At 39.6% G+C, this 26,474-nt stretch overlaps 1 pseudogene; it reads left to right on the forward strand.

Annotated features, from left to right (window-relative positions):
- The first annotated feature begins 24,671 nt into the window (after positions 1-24,671).
- On the forward strand, positions 24,672-25,522 carry LOC127339605 (uncharacterized; annotated as a pseudogene).
- Positions 25,523-26,474: the final 952 nt, after the last annotated feature.

Raw genomic sequence — 26,474 nt, forward strand, 5'->3', positions numbered from 1 at the left:
CCACACCAAACTCAAAACAACTCATTAGAGGGTTAGTGCATAATCAAAATTCACATGTTCAGAGGTGACATAATCATTCTTAACACTTCTGGACATTGCACAAAGCTACTGAAAGTTAATGGAATAAAGAAATCCATCAAACATAGCAAAACAGGCAATGCGAAATAAAAGGCAGAATCTGTCAAAATAGAACAGTCGGTAAAGACGAATTTTTTAGAGGCACCAGACTTGCTCAAATGAAAATGCTCAAATTGAATGAAAGTTGCGTACATATCTGAGGATTACTCACGTAAATTGGCATATTTTTCTGAGTTACCTACAGAGAATACTACTCAAATTCGTGACAGTAAAGAATCTGTTTCTGCGCAGTAATCCAAATCTAGTATGAACCTTACTATCAAAGACTTTACTTGGCACAACAATGCAATAAAATTAAGATAAGGAGAGGTTGCTACAGTAGTAACAACTTCCAAGACTCAAATATAAAGTAAAAGTGCAAAAGTAAAATCATGGGTTGTCTCCCATAAGCGCTTTTCTTTAACGCCTTTCAGCTAGGCGCAGAAAGTGTGAATCAAGTAACATCAAGAGATGAAGCATCAACATCATAATTTGTTCTAAGGATAGAATCAAAAGGTAACTTCATTCTCTTTCTAGGGAAGTGTTCCATACCTTTCTTGAGAGTAAATTGATATTTAATATTGCCTTCCTTCATATCAATAATAGCACCAACAGTTCGAAGAAAAGGTCTTCCCAATATAATGGGACAAGATGCATTGCATTAAATATCCAAGACAACAAAATCAATGGGGACAAGGTTATTGTTAACCGTAATGAGAACATTATCAATCCTCCCCAAAGGTTTCTTTGTAGAATTATCGGCAAGATTAACATCCAAATAACAATTTTTCAATGGTGGCAAGTCAAGCATATCATAGATTTTCTTAGGCATAACGGAAATACTTGCACCAAGATCACATAAAGCATTACAATCAAAATCATTGACCTTCATCTTAATGATGGGCTCCCAACCATCTTCTAACTTCCTAGGAATAGAAGTTTCAAGTTCTAGTTTCTCTTCTCTAGCTTTTATGAGAGCATTAGTAATATGTTTTGTAAAGGCCAGATTTATAGCACTAGAATTGGGACTCTTAGCAAGTTTTTGTAAGAACTTTATAACTTCAGAGTTGTGACAATCATCAAAATCTAAACCATTATGATCTAAAGCAATGGGATCATTGTCCCCAACATTTGAAAAAAATTCAGCAGTTTTATCACAAGTAGTTTCAGCAGTTTTAGCAGTTTCAGGCAGTTTTGCAAGCTTTGCATTAGGAGTAGAAAAATTGCCAACACCAATTATTTTACCATTGATAGTAGGAGGTGTCTCAACATGTGAAGCATTTTCATTGCTAGTGGTGGTAATAGTCCAAACTTTAGCTATATTATTCTCTTTAGCATTTTCTTCTTTTTCCCACCTAGCACGCAATTCATGTAACATCCCAAGTTTTCAATAAAAGAAACAAGAGAGAGAGTTTCCAAGAATCCAAAAATCAGAGCCAACAAAAACTTTTTCTCATCATATAGGACTATGCATATAGCTCACCTTATTAATTATTTGATTGTGCCATTGCCATGATGCTTGCTCATGTGTTTACTCTTACTCTAAAACCCTAACAATGATCACTTGATCATCCAAAGTCAAAGAAAAAGAAAATGGAAAAGAAATTATAAAAATCAATTCCACACACACATATGGCCTATGCCATTTTTGCAAAACATTAACCTAGACCATTTTGGTTTGCACCCTTAGTTGTAAATGGATACTAAACACTTATTAACACTTTTGGAAACAATCAAACTCAATTAAAATCAAATTTGAATCAAATTTGTGCTCACATGTGATTATGGTCATATGTGACAATTTCAGCATGATACCCACTTTGAGCCCCTGATTTTTGAGATTTCACTTCTACACTTGACCAACTCTTTGCACCTCTTCCAAGACAACATCAAGGACAACAACTTTGCTCAAAACCCCAAACCCAAACTCTGCCTCAATTTCAAATTAGAAGCAAGCCAAGTGGAGACATTGAAACAAAATTAAGATCATATGCAAAATGAGCTTTTGCATTTCAATTCCATTTTGATCACCACCACCACCAATATACTCCAATTAATATATGATTACAACCCACCAAAAAGTTTTGCAAAATTCAAAAATAATTTTCTTGCGGGCAATTCATCAAACACCTTGCTGGCAGGGTATATAATGTTGCCCATGCTGGATTTTTGGAGAGGACTTGGTCCAACCGGAGCCTCCACTGCACCCCTGGAACCTCCTCTCACTTCACAACACCAGTACCTCCACTTGCTCTCACCAATGCTTGACCAAATGGACCAGAACATGCCATGCCGTGGCATGGCATGCCACTCAATGGCCACCCCTCTCTCTGGTCACTTCTGGCCTGCACCGCCATGCCCTTTCTCTTCCTCTCACTCACCTGACCCTGCCCAGACCATGACTCGACGAAGCCCTGCCTCGGAGATGCCAGAACACCACGCGCCCTGTGGCGCCCAGACACGCCCATGCCTCGCCAGAGCGCGCATGGCGCCAACCCTGGACGCGCCAGAGCGTGACGACGCCCGCGCCCTCGCATCACCTCAGACCTCCCTCTCAGCGCCAGTCAACGCACGACGACACCCTGAAGCGCCTGAACACGGCCACTTGCCCGCGGGAACGCCGCAGTCGACGACCACGACTCCGATCACCCGCCGCGGTACTGAGCCTTCCCATCAAGCGCACCATCTCCACAGAGCCCCTTCTGCGCCACGATCAAGCGCGTCATCTTCACCAGTGCAGCAGCAACCAGACGCGCCCACTACTTGCCCCTTCGCGACCTTGGAACGGCGACGACGACGGTGACCCTAGCTCCGCTCCACGGCCACCTCCCTCTCCTATAAAAGGAGGACCCCTCCGCTCGAATTGAGCACACCAATCTCTTCCTTTCATCTCCCAGCCTCTCCTCGACCTCTCAATTTGTTCGATTAGCCACCGCACCGCTCGAATTGCAAGATCATCGCCGCCGCCAGTACTAGGAGTTCGCCGGAGAAGGAGGCTGCCCCAGGCGACGCCACTGCTACCATCGGCTTCCTCTTCCTCGACAACGTAGCCGCGCACACCTCCGACGACCACCGGAGCTCCGACGAGCTCGCTGACCCCCTACCTCCGCCTCCCGTAAGCCTCCCTCTCGCCCGAGAAGACGACCTCTCTGGGCCGTCGATCTCTCTTCTAATCGCACGGCTGATATCGCCCGTACCGTTTCGCTCGTTTTAGCCCAATGACAGGTGGCCCCCACCATGTCAGCTAGCCCGCTGCGAAGCTGGGCCAGCCCATTTCCTTCTTGCACTGCACAGCCCTTTTAATTTCCCGCCAGCCCATGTTTCAAATCCAAAAATGAAAAATAGAGAAATAATACAATCTGATGTCAACTTTGAAATTTAATAGGGACAAATCTACTGGGCCAAATTTTACAATTTTTATATATTTGGAAATCTTAGGAAATTATCTACACAATGCCACTGGATTGAACTCTAGATCTATTATAGAATTAAAGTAGGAAATTATACAAGGCAGGGACTTTTCTGCCTTAGAATAATTATTAAAAATCAATCATAAATGCTTTTAAGTTAATTCCAACTCCTATAAATCACATTACACTTATACTAATTGTTTCTGCAACAATATGCCATCCTTACTTTGAATGATCATGGCCTAGTTTATTAAAAGGACTATATGGCCATTTCTAGTCAAAGATATTGTCCAAAACTATTAATAAATCTCATGGGAGTTATTATCTCATTTAAATCTTGTCACCAACAACTCAAAATGAGGTAGAGACTCTGGTCATTTAGGTCACATATGATTTGTTGATGATATTAAATCTCTACCATGCTAGGATTAAAGTGTATGAGGTGCTCACCTCATTTAAATCATTTTCTTAAATGATAAGTGTGAAGAGGCTGACTTTGGTCAACCTAGGTCACATATTATTCATGAGAGAAAGTAAATCTTAATAAGATAATGAGAGGAAATTATTTATCTAAGTAATTAAAAGTAGCATCTAAATTAGTATGAGAGGAAATTATTTTTCTTAAATAATAAGAAAAACACATCCACCAACTTAAATAATAATGTGGGATGCTAGTTTAAGTGTGTGAATCATGAGTGTGCCTAGTTTAGTAAATAAGTTTGGTATGATGAATGTGTACCCCGTATTCGTATTTTAGACGCTAGTACCGAGGAGTATCAAGAGGAGGAGGAGGTCTACTTCCAAGGAGAAGAAGACCACTTTGACCAATTCCCCAACCAAGGCAAGATAATACTCTTGCAAAGTGCAAAGCTCACCATGAGCAAGGCATTACCCATTTACTTTATGTTATGATCCTATTTTCCAAGTTTTACTTTACAAGCTTTACTTACTTTTGTTTATCAAAGTACTTTTTGATTCATGATTCACTTGGTTAGTATTGGATTAGTACATGAGTATCAAAGTTAGCCTAGAAGCAAAGCAAAGTACTTAGCACCCCTCATACCTAGATGCTAGTGCTAATCTAAAATTGACTACTCTAGATGGGAACATGTGTTGTAAAAATGATGATGGTGAAAACCTTGGAATGATGAGTCATTTCCATTGACAGATTTTGAAGGTGAATATGACATGAATTTGACTTGGTGAAATGACTAAAACTGATGATTGAGTTGGATGCGATACCATTCCAATTTTTAAGTACCCCCACAATACCTGATTATGGGTAGGGCTTAGCTGGAAATTTATGTGTCTTAGTATGGGTTCCCTCTGAACACACATCATAGGGGTTATGCTTGAGGCTGCCTCCGTTGTTGAGAAATGATGTGAATTGAGGTGAATTGTACGGCCAAGCCCTGTGCAGTTCCCGGGTTAACAGTTGGTTTTCACCGGGAGGCCAAGCTCATGGGGAGAGGTGCCTATACTAGGGTGTGTAAGTGAAAGGTTAACGGTTGATGATCCGCGTACTGAGTTACGATTATTCGGGGTTTATCCCTGACGGATGTAATCAAATGTTGTGGCACAAGTGTGCAACCTCTGCAGAGTGTAAACCTATTCGAATAGCCGCGTCCGCGGATATGGACAATTGGAAAGGCCATACTGTTTGCGTCATCAGAATTTATATCTTTGTGACTGGTGAATTTGAACTTGAACTAGAACGGTGACTTTGAATTTGAATCACAACAGAGTTGTGGGAATGACACTAATGTTCCCACTTGAGTTAGTTAGCACATGAGAATTTGTTTACTAAAATGTTCTAAACTAAAATTGGCTTTATGCAAATAACCTTAGAGCTTAGAACACTCTCAATAGCAATGTTAGTACTTACATTAGTATTAGATTGCGGGTACTTAAAGTACTCACGGCTTTGTCCCTGGCTATTCAAATGGCCAGAATATGAAGCCGTGCAGCAGTACGAGGATGACGACCAGCAGGACGTCTACCACAACTAGGAGCTTCTAACGTCAAGAGTTGGCCTGTGGACTAGTGCGGTGACCCAGCGTACCACTGCATGGTGTAGTACACAAGTCGTTGACATAACACAAGTGAAACACCGTTCCACTCATATTACATCCCTCAGAGTGGTACAACAGAAACATATGCGAGTCCAAGGTATGTCTATAGAAGTAGACACGAGCTGTTTACATAAGATCAACACAACCTCCTACTTTACAATGAGGTAAAACTTCAAATAAAGCTCCAGAAGAACGACTCGTAGTCTATCTTATTGCTAACTCAAGTTTAAGAGCTAATTGGCTGGCTATAGAACTCTAGCTACTTAGGTGCTAGGATTAGGGAAATGTTCCCTTTTATTACTAGTCTAGGTTTCCATCATAGCTGATGCAGAAGTTGACTCCATTGACTTCTTTGATAGGATTCTTCATCTTGTTGCAGTTGACTTCTTTGTCTTCGAGTTCCACGGTAGTTTCTCCTTCGGGGCCTTGATCTAAGAAGGGGGTTCAAATGGGATAGAATGAGTACGAGCGTACTCAGCAAGTTCATATTAGGAAATATGTGTATCATGCACTATCTACAGCCATAGACCAGAAAGTCATAGGCCAATGCAAGTTTTCATAAACATTTCTTCAAAAGGTTTATTTTATTCTGAAAACTATGCCCGTCAGTCTTCACAGGTTGACTAGAACTTCGTGGAGTTCCTTTCCTGCCGCGTTCGCGATTCCCTTCGGAACAGGGAGTGACAGTCCACAATTCTTGATACCCTCTGCAGAGGTGCGTTACTTTACCCCACAAGAGATCTTAACCATGTTGCCACCGAGAGTATGTCCCCGTCCACACTTCCTTTGGTGTGAGGCCCAAGATAAGATCCAAGCCAATCACTCGCCTTCTCCGCGATCGCAAACCCACCCTTTTGTCCACCCGCACACCTCCAAAGAGACTTCCCCGATAATACGGCTTTACTCATGGTGTACTTTGGACAATCCTTCATAGATCGTAGAGCCATCATCACTAATGGATGGGGATTTAAAAGGCTATCCCAACCTACGGCAGTGCCTCCAACACCCCGCCGGCTCTACCAATCCGTTGGCGTGCAGAAGGGAAAAGATACAGCTGACTTCCCCAGAGCCATTATAGATCTCATGGATAACGCGATATGTACGGCGCTAGAATCACTGGACGGCATTGGTAATTAATCCTAGGGTGATATAACCCATGCAATGGAACCTCCACCATATCAACACATACCATGGTTCCATTGCCCACCACATAGTCATATTCATAATTGTAAAATAATACTTTGCTTTTCAATGCATGAGTGATAAGTATAGTACTTTGCATATAGTTTGATACAAATAATCAAATGACATGAGCAAGCGATGAACTTGCCTTTCTTGACTGCAAGATTATGCAGGCAAAAGCTTCGATACGTGATAACTCCAAATGCTGAAATACCATCATCGTCCGGTAAGGACAATGTTTAAAGAACTGGCAAAGATGCTATAATGCATAGTATGAGATGCAATCGTCCCGAGCGTAACCTAACCTTGATGATTAAGGATGTATGAGTTGTAAAGATTTCTTTAGGGTTGGTTGCACTTTTAGAATGGTTCTCAAATAAGGTTCTTATTAGGGTTTGGTTATATTAGCATCATATCCAAGTGATATAAGACATCATAACAATGATACACATAAAGAATAGTGATGAAATAATATGTAAAGAACAGTTGTCAATTTTAAGTTCTACAGGTCATGGTTGATGATTACTTATGCTATACTTCAAAAGAATAACTTTTGAAGAACATGTTAATTAAGAATCAATGAGTATTTCAAAGAAGAATTAGGGTTTCTAAGGTTTGATTGACATTTGTACTTCAAAAGAATAACTTTTGAAGAACAGGATAAAATAAGAATATGAACTACTATATATAGGTCCTATGGCTTTCTAGGGTTTACTATTGGATTCCTTTAGTTTCACTAATAGGAACTAGTTGGTTCTTAATTTGGATTGGGGTTTCTATATAGCAAGTATTGGTAGGTTTATTGCTATGGTTTATTCTAAGCATCATATCAAAGGATGGTTATTAGAATAGTTCTATAATTAGCTATTAGGGTTACTATGGCTTCACATTTGCTTTACTAAATAATCTCTAATGGTTTATAAGCTAAGTGGCTTATCATTTCCTAAGTAGGGCTTAGTGGACTAGGAGCTTGTGATGTGATTTGCTACACAATGTTGGTATTAGGGTTTATTATTATGGTGCTACTAAATTATGATGGTTGAGGTTGATCCTAATGGTATGGTGTATAGGATTGATGATCAATGGTGCTAATATGTGGTAACAAGCTAGGGTTTATACCTAGGTGGCACTAGTGGATCATATAGGTTTGAATTAAGAATAGGAATATGATAATCTCATGTGACTTGGTTTTTGCTAATGGATCATAAGCATGCATTCATTGGTCACATAATAATATGGTTCTCTATGTAAGGTGAAATTAAAATGATCACATGTGATAAGCAACTAGGGTTTTAGGGTTTAACATTTTGATATGATCACATAAAATTATGGAATCCAGATTCTAACTTATAATTAAAACTAGGGTTTCTAAATTATGGTATAACTCCTAAAATGATGATTGGTACAAGAGTTGTGGTTACTAATTACTTTGAATCAAAATTAGTAATGGTTTAATATTTTATTAATTTTCCACAAGAATTAATAATTAGGGTAACTCCTATTTTGGTTTAATTAAGAATCAGGGTTTAATATTTGTTATTAGGGTTTTAAAATAATTAACTTGTTAACTAAAGATGTTTAAGTAAATGAGTTTTGGATTTACCAAAATAATATTGGCTTATAATATTTTCTTGAGTTATTGCTTATTTAAAGAAAATGATAAATAGTAATTTGCAAATTAGGGTTTATGAATTACCACTAATAATTAAGTTAATGCAAATATGATAAATAAAATTAATCCTAATATTTTACTTAGTTACTGAATAGTTAAAATTTAAATTTTTACACTTAACAATTTATTGAATTCAAATTGTATTTTAAATAATTGAAATGGCATAATTAATAAGGTTAAAAATAAGTGAATTTTTATTTTGACACACATTTTTGTTTTATATTTTATTTGAATAGAGTTTATTTTTATGAGCATTTTGATATATTATTCATATTTTTCTGAGTTGATATGAATTTTCTAGAATTTTGCAAATTTTCAGATATTTTCTGGAATTTGAAATAAAGTGAAAATGCTAAAGATACCGATCTAACCCTACCCCCACCCACTGACTCGTGGGGTCGATGACTGGGTCCATTGCCACGCGGGCAACGACCAAGTCAAAATGACCCTGGGTCCCCACGGCCACGTCACCCTACCGGCGGCTTAACGCCGGTGAGGCAGGGCACGACGGAGACGCCGTTTTAAGGCCTCCCAGGACGGGCGACTGGCGGCATTCGATTCACCGCAACATCCTGAGCAAGATAGTGGTGATGGTTTTCACGGGGAGTCACCGGAGCGTCGATGGCGAGAGGAACTGCGGCGGTGAAACTCCGGCCAATATGCGAAAATAAGCTACAGACGGCGAGAAGAGGCCAATTAGGGGTCTATGGATGCGCAATCTTACGCTGAAGCTTCAGGCGTGGTCGACTCCGGCGATTGTCGACGGAGATGATGGCGATTGACGAACTCCCGGCGAACCCGACGGAAAGGGAACGCCGAAATTCTTCCTCGACTTGGCTTCCCCCGATGCTCTACTCCTCCAGACGACTCTACTCGATCAGGCGCGTCGATTGAGCTACTGCATGGACCCTGGGGTGCCCTCCATCGACGGCGTCATGGAGGTCGCCGGCGACAGAGTCTTGTAGAAAGAGGAAGAACTAGGAAACGAGAGAGGATAAGGATGGGAGTCTAGGGTTTTTCGAGCCGTGGCGATCTCTCCGACCCTCTTATAGCTCCACACACGGTCTCGTTCGATGGCGAGGCTTGGCGGTGAGCGCCTAGGATGCGGCGATGTTCTAGGTTAGGGTTTCCGAGCGGGAATCGTGATGCTCCGACTGGCAGTGGATGCAGATGGAATTCCCCTCGACTCTGGGTGAGTTTTGGCGTCCGGCGGCGTCCTTATCCACAGCGAGTACGTGGCGGAGCTTCGTCGGCTCGCTGTCGAGCGTGGAGAAGAGAAGGAAGACGACGGTCTCCTTTTTGTTTGACGCCAGCGACGAAACGGTAAGTGGTGAGTTGGGCTGGTTTCGTTCGTGGGCTGGGTTACTGGTGGGCTTGGTGTGGAGATGGTTGCTAGGCTGCGGTGGTCTGGTTGGCCCAACAGGTAAGCCAGGTGAGCCTTTCTCCTTTATTATTTTCCTTTTCATTTTCTGTTTTCATTTTCTGTTTTGAATTTGTTATTTGAATTCAAATTTGAATTCAGTTGCTTTTTGCAGGTTCTAAATTATTTGAATATCAAGATAACTTAATACTATTATTTACTGCCTAGTGTTACCCTTTAAATACATATTCATTTTATTATTAGGTTGATATTATGTGGGGTTTTAATTGAAATAGAAATGGATTTTGATATCCATCTCAATTCCTTTTTAATTTATGAACCAGATTCATTTCAATGGTTTGAAATTTAGAACATGTGAATGGTGAAAACATTATTAGGTCTAACTAGTGTACTTAACAATATGGATTGTTCTCACATAATTCTTATTATGGCTAGAGTTTAAAGTAGATGGTGAAATTGAGGATGAAAATGTGATCATGATTTTATGTGGAGAATTGCTTCTAAGGGTTTAAGAAGATGATTGGATTCAACTCTATATTCTCTACTCTTGCTTAGCAACTACTACTTGAATTATTTAAAGTAGATCCTAAGCTAATTATGGTTGACTCAATTGTTAAAGCGTTGGTTCAATTATGACACAATATTCCATTTGGACAACTAAACAAGGTGATTGGAAATCAAAGTGGAATTGGTTATTGGTTTCACTCTACTTACCAAATGGAATCTAGTCTAAAGGTATATATGGCTTGGTTTATACTTGTGGCACATGATACACAAGTTAGGAAACAATATTTTATGTAGATTGGTTCTATATGACAAGGTTTATGGTTTTGGGAATACTTCACTATTTGAAGTGTTAATAGGCATGAGGTATGGCAGGGTTCTAATTATGATCCAAAGTGATTACTTGGATTGAAATTCAAAGGTGGTCTAGGGTTTAGTTATGATCACCAATGTGATACACAACTAGGATTAGAATATGAGCATAAGCTTGATTATGTTTTATTGTCTAGCTAGGGTCATTCCTCCATTCAGGGCATGAGGATTGGTCTGGTTAACTACTAATGATTTACTTATCATTCTATGGGAAGAATGAGATCTATGAATCACTTGTAGAGGTTTAACTTAGCATCTCAATTTATAAGGTAAGATCATGCATTATACATGATCCACTTATTCCTCACTAATCTCTCTTCTTTAATACTTCTCTCAACACATTCACTCAGATTCTTAGGGTTTATGATCATCACCCAAATTGTAATGATCAAGGTATTGGCCTCATACAATTCATTGGTGAATTATGGTTCTCTCTTCAAGATCAAGTGTAAGTCCATATACTTGGGTATACCTCATTAGGTTGAGCTCTTATGAGATAGGTAGGGTTCTCTAGAGTTTATGATCATTACCAAGGTGTAATGATCACAACTCTTGTTTCTCCATAATTACTAGGAGAATAGGTTCTTACTTACTATCAAGTTTTAGCTAGGTCAAATAGGGTCTAGTACTTGACTTATATTTCTTGTATCATTGGTTAGTATCAACAAGTACCTCAATTGGATAAGGTTTAAATAGTAATCTAGGTTTTATTTAATGGATAGATTAAGCACATGAATGATTCTCTCCTTTCTCTAGGTCTAATGATATGAGTTGAGAAACAATGTTTGAATGGTCAAGGTTTAATGAAGAATGAATATGAGTGTTCTTGACTTGGTTCAAGTATTGTAGTTGAAAAGATATACCATGTGACTCATGGTAGGAACATTTATTTAGTATAAGACATGGATAAGATAAGTAAAGAATAGTGTCTTATTTATTTGTGTTCTTTGATTTAGGATTGAATAATTATTCATGTGTTGTTGTAAGGAATGTCATGTTGAGATCCTTTATAAGATCTTGTAGTTGATCCTTACTTAAGGTGTTGTTTGTTGTAATTCTACTACTATTTGATCTAGCCCATAGATCAAATCATCTCTACCCAAAACAAGGTTTTAGCAAAGATCACAGTGAAGTTTATAGCGCTTGACTTGATGATCTACTTCAGTTCTAGCAAGTCAAGTGAAACTTCAGTTACTGTGGTAAGTTTTATTTGAAAGCGCGAAAATTCCCCGGATTTTCTATGCATGAATGCAATGCACACTTTGGTGTTCTCTCATTTTATTGCCTCTAAACCTGGGATATTACAGCCTCTCCCCCTTAAACTGAACTTCGTCCCGAAGTTCGAACGCTCTCATGTTTCGGAATGTTGAAATGTCTTGAACAGATCACCCTCCTTCAACTCCATGATGATCACACTAGATATAGTTGAATATATCCTTTGTCCAGATCCTTCCTGGAGTCTTCTGATGTCTGGTACTAATATTTTCTTCAATTCTATGATTTCTTCCAACACTCTAAACTTATAGGCTTTCTCTCCAAAGATTCTTGGATTAAGACATCTTCTTATGCTAATGGACTTTACTAATGGTTGTGGTGACATCTTCCTATTTGGGTACTCAAAGCTTGGTTCTACCAACTGTGGTAATCCAGCTGTGATGTAATATGGCACTACGATTACCAGCTGCGATGTCCAAACCTAAATTCTAAAAGATTTATTTAAGGTAGGGTATTTTTTTCCCTTACTACCATAACGAAAGTAATGGTACTTGGTAAGGTATTTACAATAAGCATGGTCCTAGTGGTTTCTTCCTACGAATGGATTAGACTCATAGTCCATCCAATCATGGCTTCTAGTTTATGCTAGTTATCTTCTTTTGGTTTCTTTAGGTTCCATGAAAGGAATCTTTCTAATAATTATTAGTTTTAGTATGGTCAAACCCTTCTTCTTTAAGCCTTCTTAAGCCTTGATTGTCTTCCGGCATCTTCTTCATCTAACTTCATTATCTAAGGCTTACTTAAGTTCTCTTGGTTTCGAGTAATTTCAATTACCCACTCAAGTTAGGGTCTACCCCTTACTTCCTCGAGATATGAACCTCGGCTTCTGGTCTGACAACCTCCTGAGAGTACTATTATATGGATAGTTCCCAACAACCTTATAAAAATAAGATCGGACTTCCTCTTAGTTCAAACCTTCTTCTTGGTCCATCATACTCCAAATATTATATCTTAATACTTCTCATTCAGCCTTCCTCTCCCCCTTGGAGTTTACTAATGATCTTCCAACTTCCTTTCTTCTAATCATTAAACTCCAAGGTTAGGTAGTTGGTTTAAGTCTGGTTTATATTTTGTACCTTTCTAAAGTCTTACGAAGAATTCTTTGCGGTGTATCCACACAGTTGTGGGTATCCATTATGAATCCTCCGACTAAATATTTACCAACTACGAGATACCAGCTATGAAATACTAGCTGCGGAATCCCCCTTTCTTTTAGGGTAAAGAAATGTTCAGGCTGTGGGCTATCTGGTACCAGCTGCAGACTACGTAGTACCAGATGTGGCTTATTGGATATCAGCTGTGACTATGTTATGGTTTTAGGCAATATCAACCTACCAGCTGTGGCTACTTACATAGTTTTGGTTAAGATATACCTCACTTTACATTCTTTCTCTTCATGGTTATCCTATATCAGCTGCGGTCTTATTATACCAGCTACGACTTCACTTGTCTATTTTCCTTCTTCTAAGGTTTGTTTAAGGTTTGTTTTGCAAGAAAACCACTTGTTGACACTATGAAAATAGTATTATAAGTGACTTCACTTGCATTCCCTTCTTCTTAGAATGAATACAGCTCTACTTCTACTACTCCATATTCATTATTTTTCTCACTTTCATGATACTTCCATGTTGAAATACTCCTTGATTAAGGATAAAAGTGAGTTTGATTGGTCCTTCCTCTAGAGTATTGTGGTTGCTTCCCATAACTTTACTTCCTTCTTTAAGTGAACCTTCATTTTGACTTCAAAATCTTCGGAATTCGTCACTTCCTCACACGAATACCTTTACCCTCTAGACCTATAACATCAAGTAAGAGCTTGATATTGCAACATGCATTTGCATATCAAAATCAAACTTCATGTATGAATCTAGTCAATCAATGAAGATTCAAGAAAATCCAATAAGATCCAGCTTTGTGCTTATAATACACATCCTTATATGCCTGAAGATAGTAGTTGGGTAAGACATCCCTAAATATCAGGCCCAGATGTGTAGTATATAACACCACATAAGATAGGTTTAGGTTGTGATACTTAGCATAATACGTGAATTTCTACTATTTGTCTCAACATTTATCTTATTTGCTCAATTGCAATCAAATAAACTTGAGAAAAATGGCCTGGGATAATTGAAGTTAACCTAGTTTTCTTTGGAAGTACTAACAAAATAGGCTACCATATATATGTGCTATTGAGGACTACTTCCTATAATACAATTAGTTCTAACATGTCTACTCTAAACACATGATTGTTTAGAATATACCATCTATAACTCTAGGATTTCTCTATGTGATAGGCTCTAAATAAGCCTTGTTTAAATTAAGGACTATGGTTCTAACATACTTGGTACAGTTATTAGGATTTTAAGGCCTAAGCTTTCGAACTATTCCTTAAATCCTACTCCTTATCATCCTTTTGTTATCGTACTTATGATGTTCTACTCCATCATACCATGATTCTCAAGTGAATCATATATGATTACCATCTTTACCATGAAAAGTAAACTTGTATAACTCCTATCACTCTTCCTTACCTCCTATGATTGACTCATCATAGACATATACTACCTTATATAACTTATCTCCATTACTTAACATCAGTCATTTAACATTTTAACTGACTTTTACTTAGCCATACTTGTATTGGTATACTTCTTCCAATAGGATATCTTCCTTATGGTTGTATCCTCTCTTTGGACTACCATGTGTTGTATACCAACTGTGGTCTACTACCACCCATTATCTTAAGCTTCAAGGGTGTTCTACTAATTTGAAATGAAGCAAGATAACTAACTAACTTTACTTAAGAAATATAGATTAGAAAGATTGACTCAAGTGTGTCAGGATTATTCTCAAGTGAATACCCATCTCAAGTCAAAAGAATATTTGGTTTGGCTAAGACAACTTCCAATAGACACTACCAAACCTATAGGTCTCCTTTAAAGGGTTTTAATCCTAGGGTCAAAGCATTTGCTCTGATACCAGCTGCTGTGACCCAGCGTACCACTGCATGGTGTAGTCCACAAGTCGTTGACATAACACAAGTGAAACACCGTTCCACTCATATTACATCCCTCAGAGTGGTACAACAGAAACATATGCGAGTCCAAGGTATGTCTATAGAAGTAGACACGAGCTGTTTACATAAGATCAACACAACCTCCTACTTTACAGTGAGGTAAAACTTCAAATAAAGCTCCAGAAGAACGACTCGTAGTCTATCTTATTGCTAACTCAAGTTTAAGAGCTAATTGGCTGGCTATAGAACTCTAGCTACTTAGGTGCTAGGATTAGGGAAATGTTCCCTTTTATTACTAGTCTAGGTTTCCATCATAGCTGATGCAGAAGTTGACTCCATTGACTTCTTTGATAGGATTCTTCATCTTGTTGCAGTTGACTTCTTTGTCTTCGAGTTCCACGGTAGTTTCTCCTTCGGGGCCTTGATCTAAGAAGGGGGTTCAAATGGGATAGAATGAGTACGAGCGTACTCAGCAAGTTCATATTAGGAAATATGTGTATCATGCACTATCTACAGCCATAGACCAGAAAGTCATAGGCCAATGCAAGTTTTCATAAACATTTCTTCAAAAGGTTTATTTTATTCTGAAAACTATGCCCGTCAGTCTTCACAGGTTGACTAGAACTTCGTGGAGTTCCTTTCCTGCCCGTCGCTGTCAGCTTCCCTTCCCGAACGAGGAGTGACAGTCACAATTCTTGATACCCTCTGCAGAGGTGCGTTACTTTACCCCACAAGAGATCTTAACCATGTTGCCGGCCGAGAGTATGTCCCCGTCCACACTTCCTTTGGTGTGAGGCCCAGTATAAGATCCAAGCCAATCACTGCCTTCTCCGCGACTGCAAACCCACCCTTTTGTCCACCCGCACACCTCCAGTAGACTTCCCCCGATAATACGGCTTTACTCATGGTGTACTTTGGACAATCCTTCATAGATCGTAGAGCCATCATCACTAATGGATGGGGATTTAAAAGGCTATCCCAACCTACGGCAGTGCCTCCAACACCCCGCCGGCTCTACCAATCCGTTGGCGTGCAGAAGGGAAAAGATACAGCTGACTTCCCCAGAGCCATTATAGATCTCATGGATAACGCGATATGTACGGCGCTAGAATCACTGGACGGCATTGGTAATTAATCCTAGGGTGATATAACCCATGCAATGGAACCTCCACCATATCAACACATACCATGGTTCCATTGCCCACCACATAGTCATATTCATAATTGTAAAATAATACTTTGCTTTTCAATGCATGAGTGATAAGTATAGTACTTTGCATATAGTTTGATACAAATAATCAAATGACATGAGCAAGCGATGAACTTGCCTTTCTTGACTGCAAGATTATGCAGGCAAAAGCTTCGATACATGATAACTCCAAATGCTAAAATACCATCATCGTCCGGTAAGGACAATGTTTAAAGAACTGGCAAAGATGCTATAATGCATAGTATGAGATGCAATCGTCCCGAGCGTAACCTAACCTCGATGATTAAGGATGTATGAGTTGTAAAGATTTCTTTAGGGTTGGTTGCACTTTTAGAATGGTTCTCAAATTAGGTTCTTATTAGGGTTTGGTTATATTAGCATCATATCCAAGTGATATATGACATCATAACAATGATACACATAAAGAATAGTGATGAAATAATATGTAAAGAACAGTTGTCAAATTTAAGTTCTACAGGTCATGGTTGATGATTACTTATGCTATACTTCAAAAGAATAACTTTTGAAGAACATGTTAATTAAGAATCAATGAGTATTTCAAAGAAGAATTAGGGTTTCTAAGGTTTGATTGACATTTGTACTTCAAAAGAATAACTTTTGAAGAACAGGATAAAATAAGAATATGAACTACTATATATAGGTGCTATGGCTTTCTAGGGTTTACTATTGGATTCCTTTAGTTTCACTAATAGGAACTAGTTGGTTCTTAATTTGGATTGGGGTTTCTATATAGCAAGTATTGGTAGGTTTATTGCTATGGTTTATTCTAAGCATCATATCAAAGGATGGTTATTAGAATAGTTCTATAATTAGCTATTAGGGTTACTATGGCTTCACATTTGCTTTACTAAATAATCTCTAATGGTTTATAAGCTAAGTGGCTTATCATTTCCTAAGTAGGGCTTAGTGGACTAGGAGCTTGTGATGTGATTTGCTACACAATGTTGGTATTAGGGTTTATTATTATGGTGCTACTAAATTATGATGGTTGAGGTTGATCCTAATGGTATGGTATATAGGATTGATGATCAATGGTGCTAATATGTGGTAACAAGCTAGGGTTTATACCTAGGTGGCACTAGTGGATCATATAGGTTTGAATTAAGAATAGGAATATGATAATCTCATGTGACTTGGTTTTTGCTAATGGATCATAAGCATGCATTCATTGGTCACATAATAATATGGTTCTCTATGTAAGGTGAAATTAAAATGATCACATGTGATAAGCAACTAGGGTTTTAGGGTTTAACATTTTGATATGATCACATAAAATTATGGAATCCAGATTCTAACTTATAATTAAAACTAGGGTTTCTAAATTATGGTATAACTCCTAAAATGATGATTGGTACAAGAGTTGTGGTTACTAATTACTTTGAATCAAAATTAGTAATGGTTTAATATTTTATTAATTTTCCACAAGAATTAATAATTAGGGTAACTCCTATTTTGGTTTAATTAAGAATCAGGGTTTAATATTTGTTATTAGGGTTTTAAAATAATTAACTTGTTAACTAAAGATGTTTAAGTAAATGAGTTTTGGATTTACCAAAATAATATTGGCTTATAATATTTTCTTGAGTTATTACTTATTTAAAGAAAATGATAAATAGTAATTTGCAAATTAGGGTTTATGAATTACCACTAATAATTAAGTTAATGCAAATATGATAAATAAAATTAATCCTAATATTTTACTTAGTTACTGAATAGTTAAAATTTAAATTTTTACACTTAACAATTTATTGAATTCAAATTGTATTTTAAATAATTGAAATGGCATAATTAATAAGGTTAAAAATAAGTGAATTTTTATTTTGACACACATTTTTGTTTTATATTTTATTTGAATAGAGTTTATTTTTGTGAGCATTTTGATATATTATTCATATTTTTCTGAGTTGATATGAATTTTCTAGAATTTTGCAAATTTTCAGATATTTTATGGAATTTGAAATAAAGTGAAAATGCTAAAGATACCGATCTAACCCTACCCCCACCCACTGACTCGTGGGGTCGATGACTGGGTCCATTGCCACGCGGGCAACGACCAAGTCAAAATGACCCTGGGTCCCCACGACCACGTCACCCTACCGGCGGCTTAACGCCGGCGAGGCAGGGCACGACGGAGACGCCGTTTTAAGGCCTCCCAGGACGGGCGACTGGCGGCATTCGATTCACCGCAACATCCTGAGCAAGATAGTGGTGATGGTTTTCACGGGGAGTCACCGGAGCGTCGACGGCGAGAGGAACTGCGGCGGTGAACTCCGGCCAATATGCGAAAATAAGCTACAGACGGCGAGAAGAGGCCAATTAGGGGTCTATGGATGCGCAATCTTACGCTGAAGCTTCAGGCGTGGTCGACTCCGGCGATTGTCGACGGAGATGATGGCGATTGACGAACTCCCGGCGAACCCGACGGAAAAGGAACGCCGAAATTCTTCCTCGACTTGGCTTCCCCCGATGCTCTACTCCTCCAGACGACTCTACTCGATCAGGCGCGTCGATTGAGCTACTGCATGGACCCTGGGGTGCCCTCCATCGACGGCGTCATGGAGGTCGCCGGCGACAGAGTCTTGTAGAAAGAGGAAGAACTAGGAAACGAGAGAGGATAAGGATGGGAGTCTAGGGTTTTTCGAGCCGTGGCGATCTCTCCGACCCTCTTATAGCTCCACACACGGTCTCGTTCGACGGCGAGGCTTGGCGGTGAGCGCCCAGGATGCGGCGATGTTCTAGGTTAGGGTTTCCGAGCGGGAATCATGATGCTCCGACTGGCAGTGGATGCAGATGGAATTTCCCTCGACTCTGGGTGAGTTTTGGCGTCCGGCGGCGTCCTTATCCACAGCGAGGACGTGGCGGAGCTTCGTCGGCTCGCTATCGAGCGTGGAGAAGAGAAGGAAGACGACGGTCTCCTTTTTGTTTGACGCCAGCGACGAAACGGTAAGTGGTGAGTTGGGCTGGTTTCGTTCGTGGGCTGGGTTACTGGTGGGCTTGGTGTGGAGATGGTTGCTAGGCTGCGGTGGTCTGGTTGGCCCAACAGGTAAGCCAGGTGAGCCTTTCTCCTTTATTATTTTCCTTTTCATTTTCTGTTTTCATTTTCTGTTTTGAATTTGTTATTTGAATTCAAATTTGAATTCAGTTGCTTTTTGCAGGTTCTAAATTATTTGAATATCAAGATAACTTAATACTATTATTTACTGCCTAGTGTTACCCTTTAAATACATATTCATTTTATTATTAGGTTGATATTATGTGGGGTTTTAATTGAAATAGAAATGGATTTTGATATCCATCTCAATTCCTTTTTAATTTATGAACCAGATTCATTTCAATGGTTTGAAATTTAGAACATGTGAATGGTGAAAACATTATTAGGTCTAACTAGTGTACTTAACAATATGGATTGTTCTCACATAATTCTTATTATGGCTAGAGTTTAAAGTAGATGGTGAAATTGAAGATGAAAATGTGATCATGATTTTATGTGGAGAATTGCTTCTAAGGGTTTAAGAAGATGATTGGATTCAACTCTATATTCTCTACTCTTGCTTAGCAACTACTACTTGAATTATTTAAAGTAGATCCTAAGCTAATTATGGTTGACTCACTTGTTAAAGCGTTGGTTCAATTATGACACAATATTCCATTTGGACAACTAAACAAGGTGATTGGAAATCAAAGTGGAATTGGTTATTGGTTTCACTCTACTTACCAAATGGAATCTAGTCTAAAGGTATATATGGCTTGGTTTATACTTGTGGCACATGATACACAAGTTAGGAAACAATATTTTATGTAGATTGGTTCTATATGACAAGGTTTATGGTTTTGGGAATACTTCACTATTTGAAGTGTTAATAGGCATGAGGTATGGCAGGGTTCTAATTATGATCCAAAGTGATTACTTGGATTGAAATTCAAAGGTGGTCTAGGGTTTAGTTATGATCACCAATGTGATACACAACTAGGATTAGAATATGAGCATAAGCTTGATTATGTTTTATTGTCTAGCTAGGGTCATTCCTCCATTCAGGGCATGAGGATTGGTCTGGTTAACTACTAATGATTTACTTATCATTCTATGGGAAGAATGAGATCTATGAATCACTTGTAGAGGTTTAACTTAGCATCTCAATTTATAAGGTAAGATCATGCATTATACATGATCCACTTATTCCTCACTAATCTCTCTTCTTTAATACTTCTCTCAACACATTCACTCAGATTCTTAGGGTTTATGATCATCACCCAAATTGTAATGATCAAGGTATTGGCCTCATACAATTCATTGGTGAATTATGGTTCTCTCTTCAAGATCAAGTGTAAGTCCATATACTTGGGTATACCTCATTAGGTTGAGCTCTTATGAGATAGGTAGGGTTCTCTAGAGTTTATGATCATTACCAAGGTGTAATGATCACAACTCTTGTTTCTCCATAATTACTAGGAGAATAGGTTCTTACTTACTATCAAGTTTTAGCTAGGTCAAATAGGGTCTAGTACTTGACTTATATTTCTTGTATCATTGGTTAGTATCAACAAGTACCTCAATTGGATAAGGTTTAAATAGTAATCTAGGTTTTATTTAATGGATAGATTAAGCACATGAATGATTCTCTCCTTTCTCTAGGTCTAATGATATGAGTTGAGAAACAATGTTTGAATGGTCAAGGTTTAATGAAGAATGAATATGAGTGTTCTTGACTTGGTTCAAGTATTGTAGTTGAAAAGATATACCATGTGACTCATGGTAGGAACATTTATTTAGTATAAGACATGGATAAGATAAGTAAAGAATAGTGTCTTATTTATTTGTGTTCTTTGATTTAGGATTGAATAATTATTCATGTGTTGTTGTAAGGAATGTCATGTTGAGATCCTTTATAAGATCTTGTAGTTGATCCTTACTTAAGGTGTTGTTTGTTGTAATTCTACTACTATTTGATCTAGCCCATAGATCAAATCATCTCTACCCAAAACAAGGTTTTAGCAAAGATCACAGTGAAGTTTATAGCGCTTGACTTGATGATCTACTTCAGTTCTAGCAAGTCAAGTGAAACTTCAGTTACTGTGGTAAGTTTTATTTGAAAGCGCGAAAATTCCCCGGATTTTCTATGCATGAATGCAATGCACACTTTGGTGTTCTCTCATTTTATTGCCTCTAAACCTGGGATATTACAACTAGAGAGTCCTTGTATCTTTACGCTTCCGCTATGAACTTGTGTTTGTTCGTTGATCAATAGATCAACTATTCGTGTAATATGGATCATGTGATTCCAACTTGTAAGACATTATGGTTTGTAATGAATTTATGACTGTGATACTTAACTATTATGCCTCGCAACAACAATATTCCTGGGATTGCGATGTATGACATAATAGGCATCCGGACTTAAAAATCCGGGTGTTGACAATTCGGCCATCAATCTTATATTCTCATTAATTCTTACTTGGATGGCTTTTGCTGTAGTAAATGACTTAATATCTTTATATTCATTAGGCATAACTTTCGATTTCAAAAGATCAACATCAGCAGCAAGACTATCAACTTTAGAAGCAAGTATATCAATTTTACCAAGCTTTTCTTCAACAGTTTTGTTAAAAGCTGTTTGTGTACTAATAAATTCTTTAAGCATGGCTTCAAGACCAGAGGGCACATTCCTATTATTGTTGTAAGAATTCCCATAAGAATTACCATAACCGTTACCATTATTATAAGGATATGGCCTATAGTTGTTACTAGAATTGTTCCGATAAGCATTGTTGTTGAAATTATTATTTTTAATGAAGTTCACATCAACATGTTCTTCTTGGGAAACCAATGAAGCTAACGGAACATTATTAGGATCAACATTAGATCTACCATTCACAAGCATAGACATAATAGCATCAATCTTATCACTCAAGGAGGAGGTTTCTTCAAAAGAATTTACCTTCTTACCTTGTGGAGCTCTTTCCGTGTGCCATTCAGAGTAATTAATCATCATATTATCAAGAAGCTTTGTTGCGGCGCCTAGAGTGATGGACATAAAAGTACCTCCAGCAGCTGAATCCAATAAGTTCCGTGAAGAAAAATTCAATCCTGCATAAAAGGTTTGGATGATCATCCAAGTAGTCAGTCCATGGGTTGGGTAATTTTTAACCAAAGATTTCATTCTTCCCCATGCTTGGGCAACATGCTCATTATCAAATTGCTTAAAATTCATTATGCTACTTCTCAAAGATATAATTTTAGCAGGAGGATAATATCTACCAATGAATGCATCCTTACATTTAGTCCATGAATCAATACTATTCTTAGGCAAAGATAGCAACCAATCTTTAGCTCTTCCTCTTAATGAGAAAGGAAACAATTTTAATTTTATAATGTCACCATCTACATCCTTGTACTTTTGCATTTCACATAGTTCAACTAAATTATTAAGATGGGCAGCAGCATCATCAGACTTAACACCAGAAAATTGCTCTCTCATAACAAGATTTAGTAAAGCAGGTTTAATTTCAAAGAATTCTTATGTAGTAGCAGGTGGAGCAATAGATGTGCATAAGAAATCATTATTATTTGTATTTGTGAAGTCACACAACTTAGTATTTTCAGGGGTACCCATTTTAGTAATAGTAAATAAAGCAAACTAGATAAAGTAAATGCAAGTAACTATTTTTTTTGTGTTTTTAATATGGAGAACGCAAACAAGATAGTAAATAAAGTAAAGCAAGTAACTAATTTTTTGTGTTTTGATATAATGCAGCAAACAAAGTAGTAAATAAAATAAAGTAAAGCAAGACAAAAACAAAGTAAAGAGATTGGAAGTGGAGACTCCCCTTGCAGCGTGTCTTGATCTCCCCGGCAACGGCGCCAGAAAAAGAGCTTGATACGCGTACAACACGCGTCCGTTGGGAACCCCAAGAGGAAGGTGTGATGCATACAGCAGCAAGTTTTTCCTCAGTAAGAAACCAAGGTTTATCGAACCAGTAGGAGCCAAGAAGCACGTTGAAGGTTGATGGCGGCGGAGTGTAGTGCGGCGCAACACCAGGGATTCCGGCGCCAACGTGGAACCTGCACAACACAACCAAAATACTTTGCCCCAACGTGAGAGTGAGGTTGTCAATCTCACCGGCTTGTTGTAACAAAGGATTAGATGTATAGTGTGGATGATGATGTTTGCAGAGAACAGTAGAACAATGTTTGCAGTAGATTGTATTCGATGTAAAGAATGGATCGGGGTCCACAGTTCACTAGTGGTGTCTCTCCAATAAGAAATAGCATGTTGGGTGAACAAATTACAGTTGGGCAATTGACAAATAGAGATGGCATGACAATGCACATACATGTTATGATGAGTAGTGTGAGATTTAATTGGGCATTACGACAAAGTACATAGACCGCTATCCAGCATGCATCTATGCCTAAAAAGTCCACCTTCGGGTTAGCGTCCGCACCCCTTCCAGTATTAAGTTGCAAACAACAGACAATTGCATTAAGTATGGTGCGTAATGTAATCAACACAAATATCCTTAGACAAAGCATTGATGTTTTATCCCTAGTGGCAACAGCACATCCACAACCTTAGAACTTTCTGTCACTGTCCCAGATTTAATGGAGGCATGAACCCACTATCGAGCATAAATACTCCCTCTTGGAGTTACAAGTAACGACTTGGCCAGAGCCTCTACTAATAACGGAGAGCATGCAAGATCATAAACAACACATAGATGATAGATTGATAATCAACATAACATAGTATTTCATATTCATCGGATCCCAACAAACGCAACATGTAGCATTACAAATAGATGATCTTGATCATGTTAGGCAGCTCACAAGATCCGACAATGATAGCACAATGAGGAGAAGACAACCATCTAGCTACTGCTATGGACCCATAGTCCAGGGGTGAACTACTCACACATCACTCCGGAGGCGATGATGGCGGTGAAGAGTCCTCCGGGAGATGATTCCCTTCTCCGGCAGGGTGCCAGAGGCGATCTCCTGAATCCCCCGAGATGGGATTGGCGGCGGCGGCGTATCTGGAAGGTTTCCGTATCGTGGCTCTCGGTACTGGAATATTCTCGACGAAGGCTATATGTAGGCAGAAGGGTAGATCAGGGGGCATCACGAGGGGCCCACACGCCAGGGCCGCGCGGCCCCACCCTTGGCCGCGCCGCCCTGTTGTGGCGGCGCCTCGTCGCCCCACTTCGTTTCCCTTTCGGGCTTCTGGAAGCTTCGTGAAAAAATAAGACCCTGGGCAGAAAACAACAACTGGCTCTTCAGCATCTCGTTAATAGGTTAGTGCCGGAAAATGCATAAATATGACATAAAGTGCGTATAAAACATGTGTGTATCATCAATAAAGTAGCATGGAACATAAGAAATTATCGATACGTTGGAGACGTATCAGATGACAATACCGGGATCGAATGAATCCTGGTGATCACATGGGTACGTGAGCACGCATTGCCTACCTGACATGTGTCTAACGCCGTGTATATACCGTTTGTGTGTGAGTTTGTGACGAGATGGAACGAACTTGTGGTCCTAAAATAAAGCGACTCGTCTCTTATCCCCTCTCGCACAAGATACAACAGTCCAGCGCTAGAGCTCGGCCACCGCCCACACGACCATCCGCGTCGCCGGTACCCCATCCCGGCCTTAGCTCAAACCAGCTCGGCCACCGGACGCCGCGTCCGCGCTGTAGCCTCATCCTCGTCTTTAATCGTGCAACACTCCCAACCGTGCTGGCCTCATCCGATTTGTTTGGATACAGCCGGCACAATAACCCACTCGTGCGAGGCGACGATGGTGGCAGCACTGATGGGGGACGCCGCGGTCGGCGAGGCCACGTTGGCGAGGGTGGTGCTCACGGACGGCGAGCTGCAGCGGTTCCCCAGGGGCACCCGGGTGTCGCACGCGCTCAAGGCTACGGCTGCCGCCGGCTGCGCCGGAGGTGCGTGCTTCTTGTGCACGCCGATGGGCTCGAGCTCGGCGGCGCGGTGGCGGCAGTGGCGACCGACGAGGACCTGCAGCCCGGGCAGCTCTACTTCGTGCTCCCCGCGTCGATGCTGCGCCGGCTGCTGCAGGCAGAGGCGATGGCCGCGCTGGTGGGCGACCACAACGGCATGCTCGTGTTCCCCAACTCAGCCACTGCCGGAGGCGCAATGGCGAGGAAGGGGTCCCGCCGGTGGTCGCGGAGGACCTCCAGCCTGGGCCGGGACTTCGTGCCGGACCTCGACACCATTGCCGAGTAGCTGGTCAGCTCGCCGCTCGTCCGGCGAGGATTAGGATCGAACCAAACAATCCGAGCGGCGGGAATAAAAAAAGAACACTTATCGCCAGAGCTCGGCCACCGCACAAGATACATCAGTCCAGTCCAGCGCCAGAGCTCTATTAAGTCAGAAAATTTATTAGCGCTCGAGAATTTGTAATATGGTTGATTTCGGCTAGGGGAGCTTAGCTGAGATGCGGCAGTGAAGAGATGATCCACAGAAGCATTAAAAAACTCCTGACTGCGCTAGCCGACAGCGTTTGCAGCTCAGCTTGATTGCTACGCATCTGCAAAAGTGGACAAAAAGTAGTTTTGACGCCGTGTGAGAACCATGAGTGAAAAATTGAATCTCAACGTTGATCCAACGGTGGCTAGGGGGTGCACACGTACCCCCCTGAACACCAAATCCACTCTCATACCGGGATTTAGCAAAGTAACGAGCAAAAATAGCATTGTGTTCGAAAAAAGAATAGAAACTCCCCCTAGATGTGTGCATACATGAATTTTGTGTTTGAATGTAGATGCACACATTAGGTATAGAGCAACTGTAACTTCCAAGGTAGTAAACACAATGCTTATAAGACAAATATGACAGATAATAGATGGAGGATAATAAAAGTTGAGATGTGAAGATCATACCTTTCCAAAAGGAAATCCTCAACTATGTATAATCTCGAACAAGAGTCCCATAATCATATCATGCATCACTTGAGATAAATCCATAGAAAAGTTCAGATATATAAGATGATCATACCATTTCATAGCGACAATCTCAAGAATATTGAATTCTGAAAACCATTACAATATGTCACACACTAAACGGTCTTGCCACCACAGATAGAACAGAGTTTTAAACACCAAGACACAAACGGTACAGTTCAACATAAGCACAAATGATAAAAAGAGGACACAAGCTATAAAGAAATGGTAAACGCATGTGCTTGTGCCTCAACCCGAGCAAATGCCGTACAAGTAC

The sequence above is a fragment of the Lolium perenne genome, chromosome 3 (genome assembly GCF_019359855.2).
Source record: "Lolium perenne isolate Kyuss_39 chromosome 3, Kyuss_2.0, whole genome shotgun sequence".
NCBI classification, from domain to species: Eukaryota; Viridiplantae; Streptophyta; class Magnoliopsida; order Poales; family Poaceae; genus Lolium; species Lolium perenne.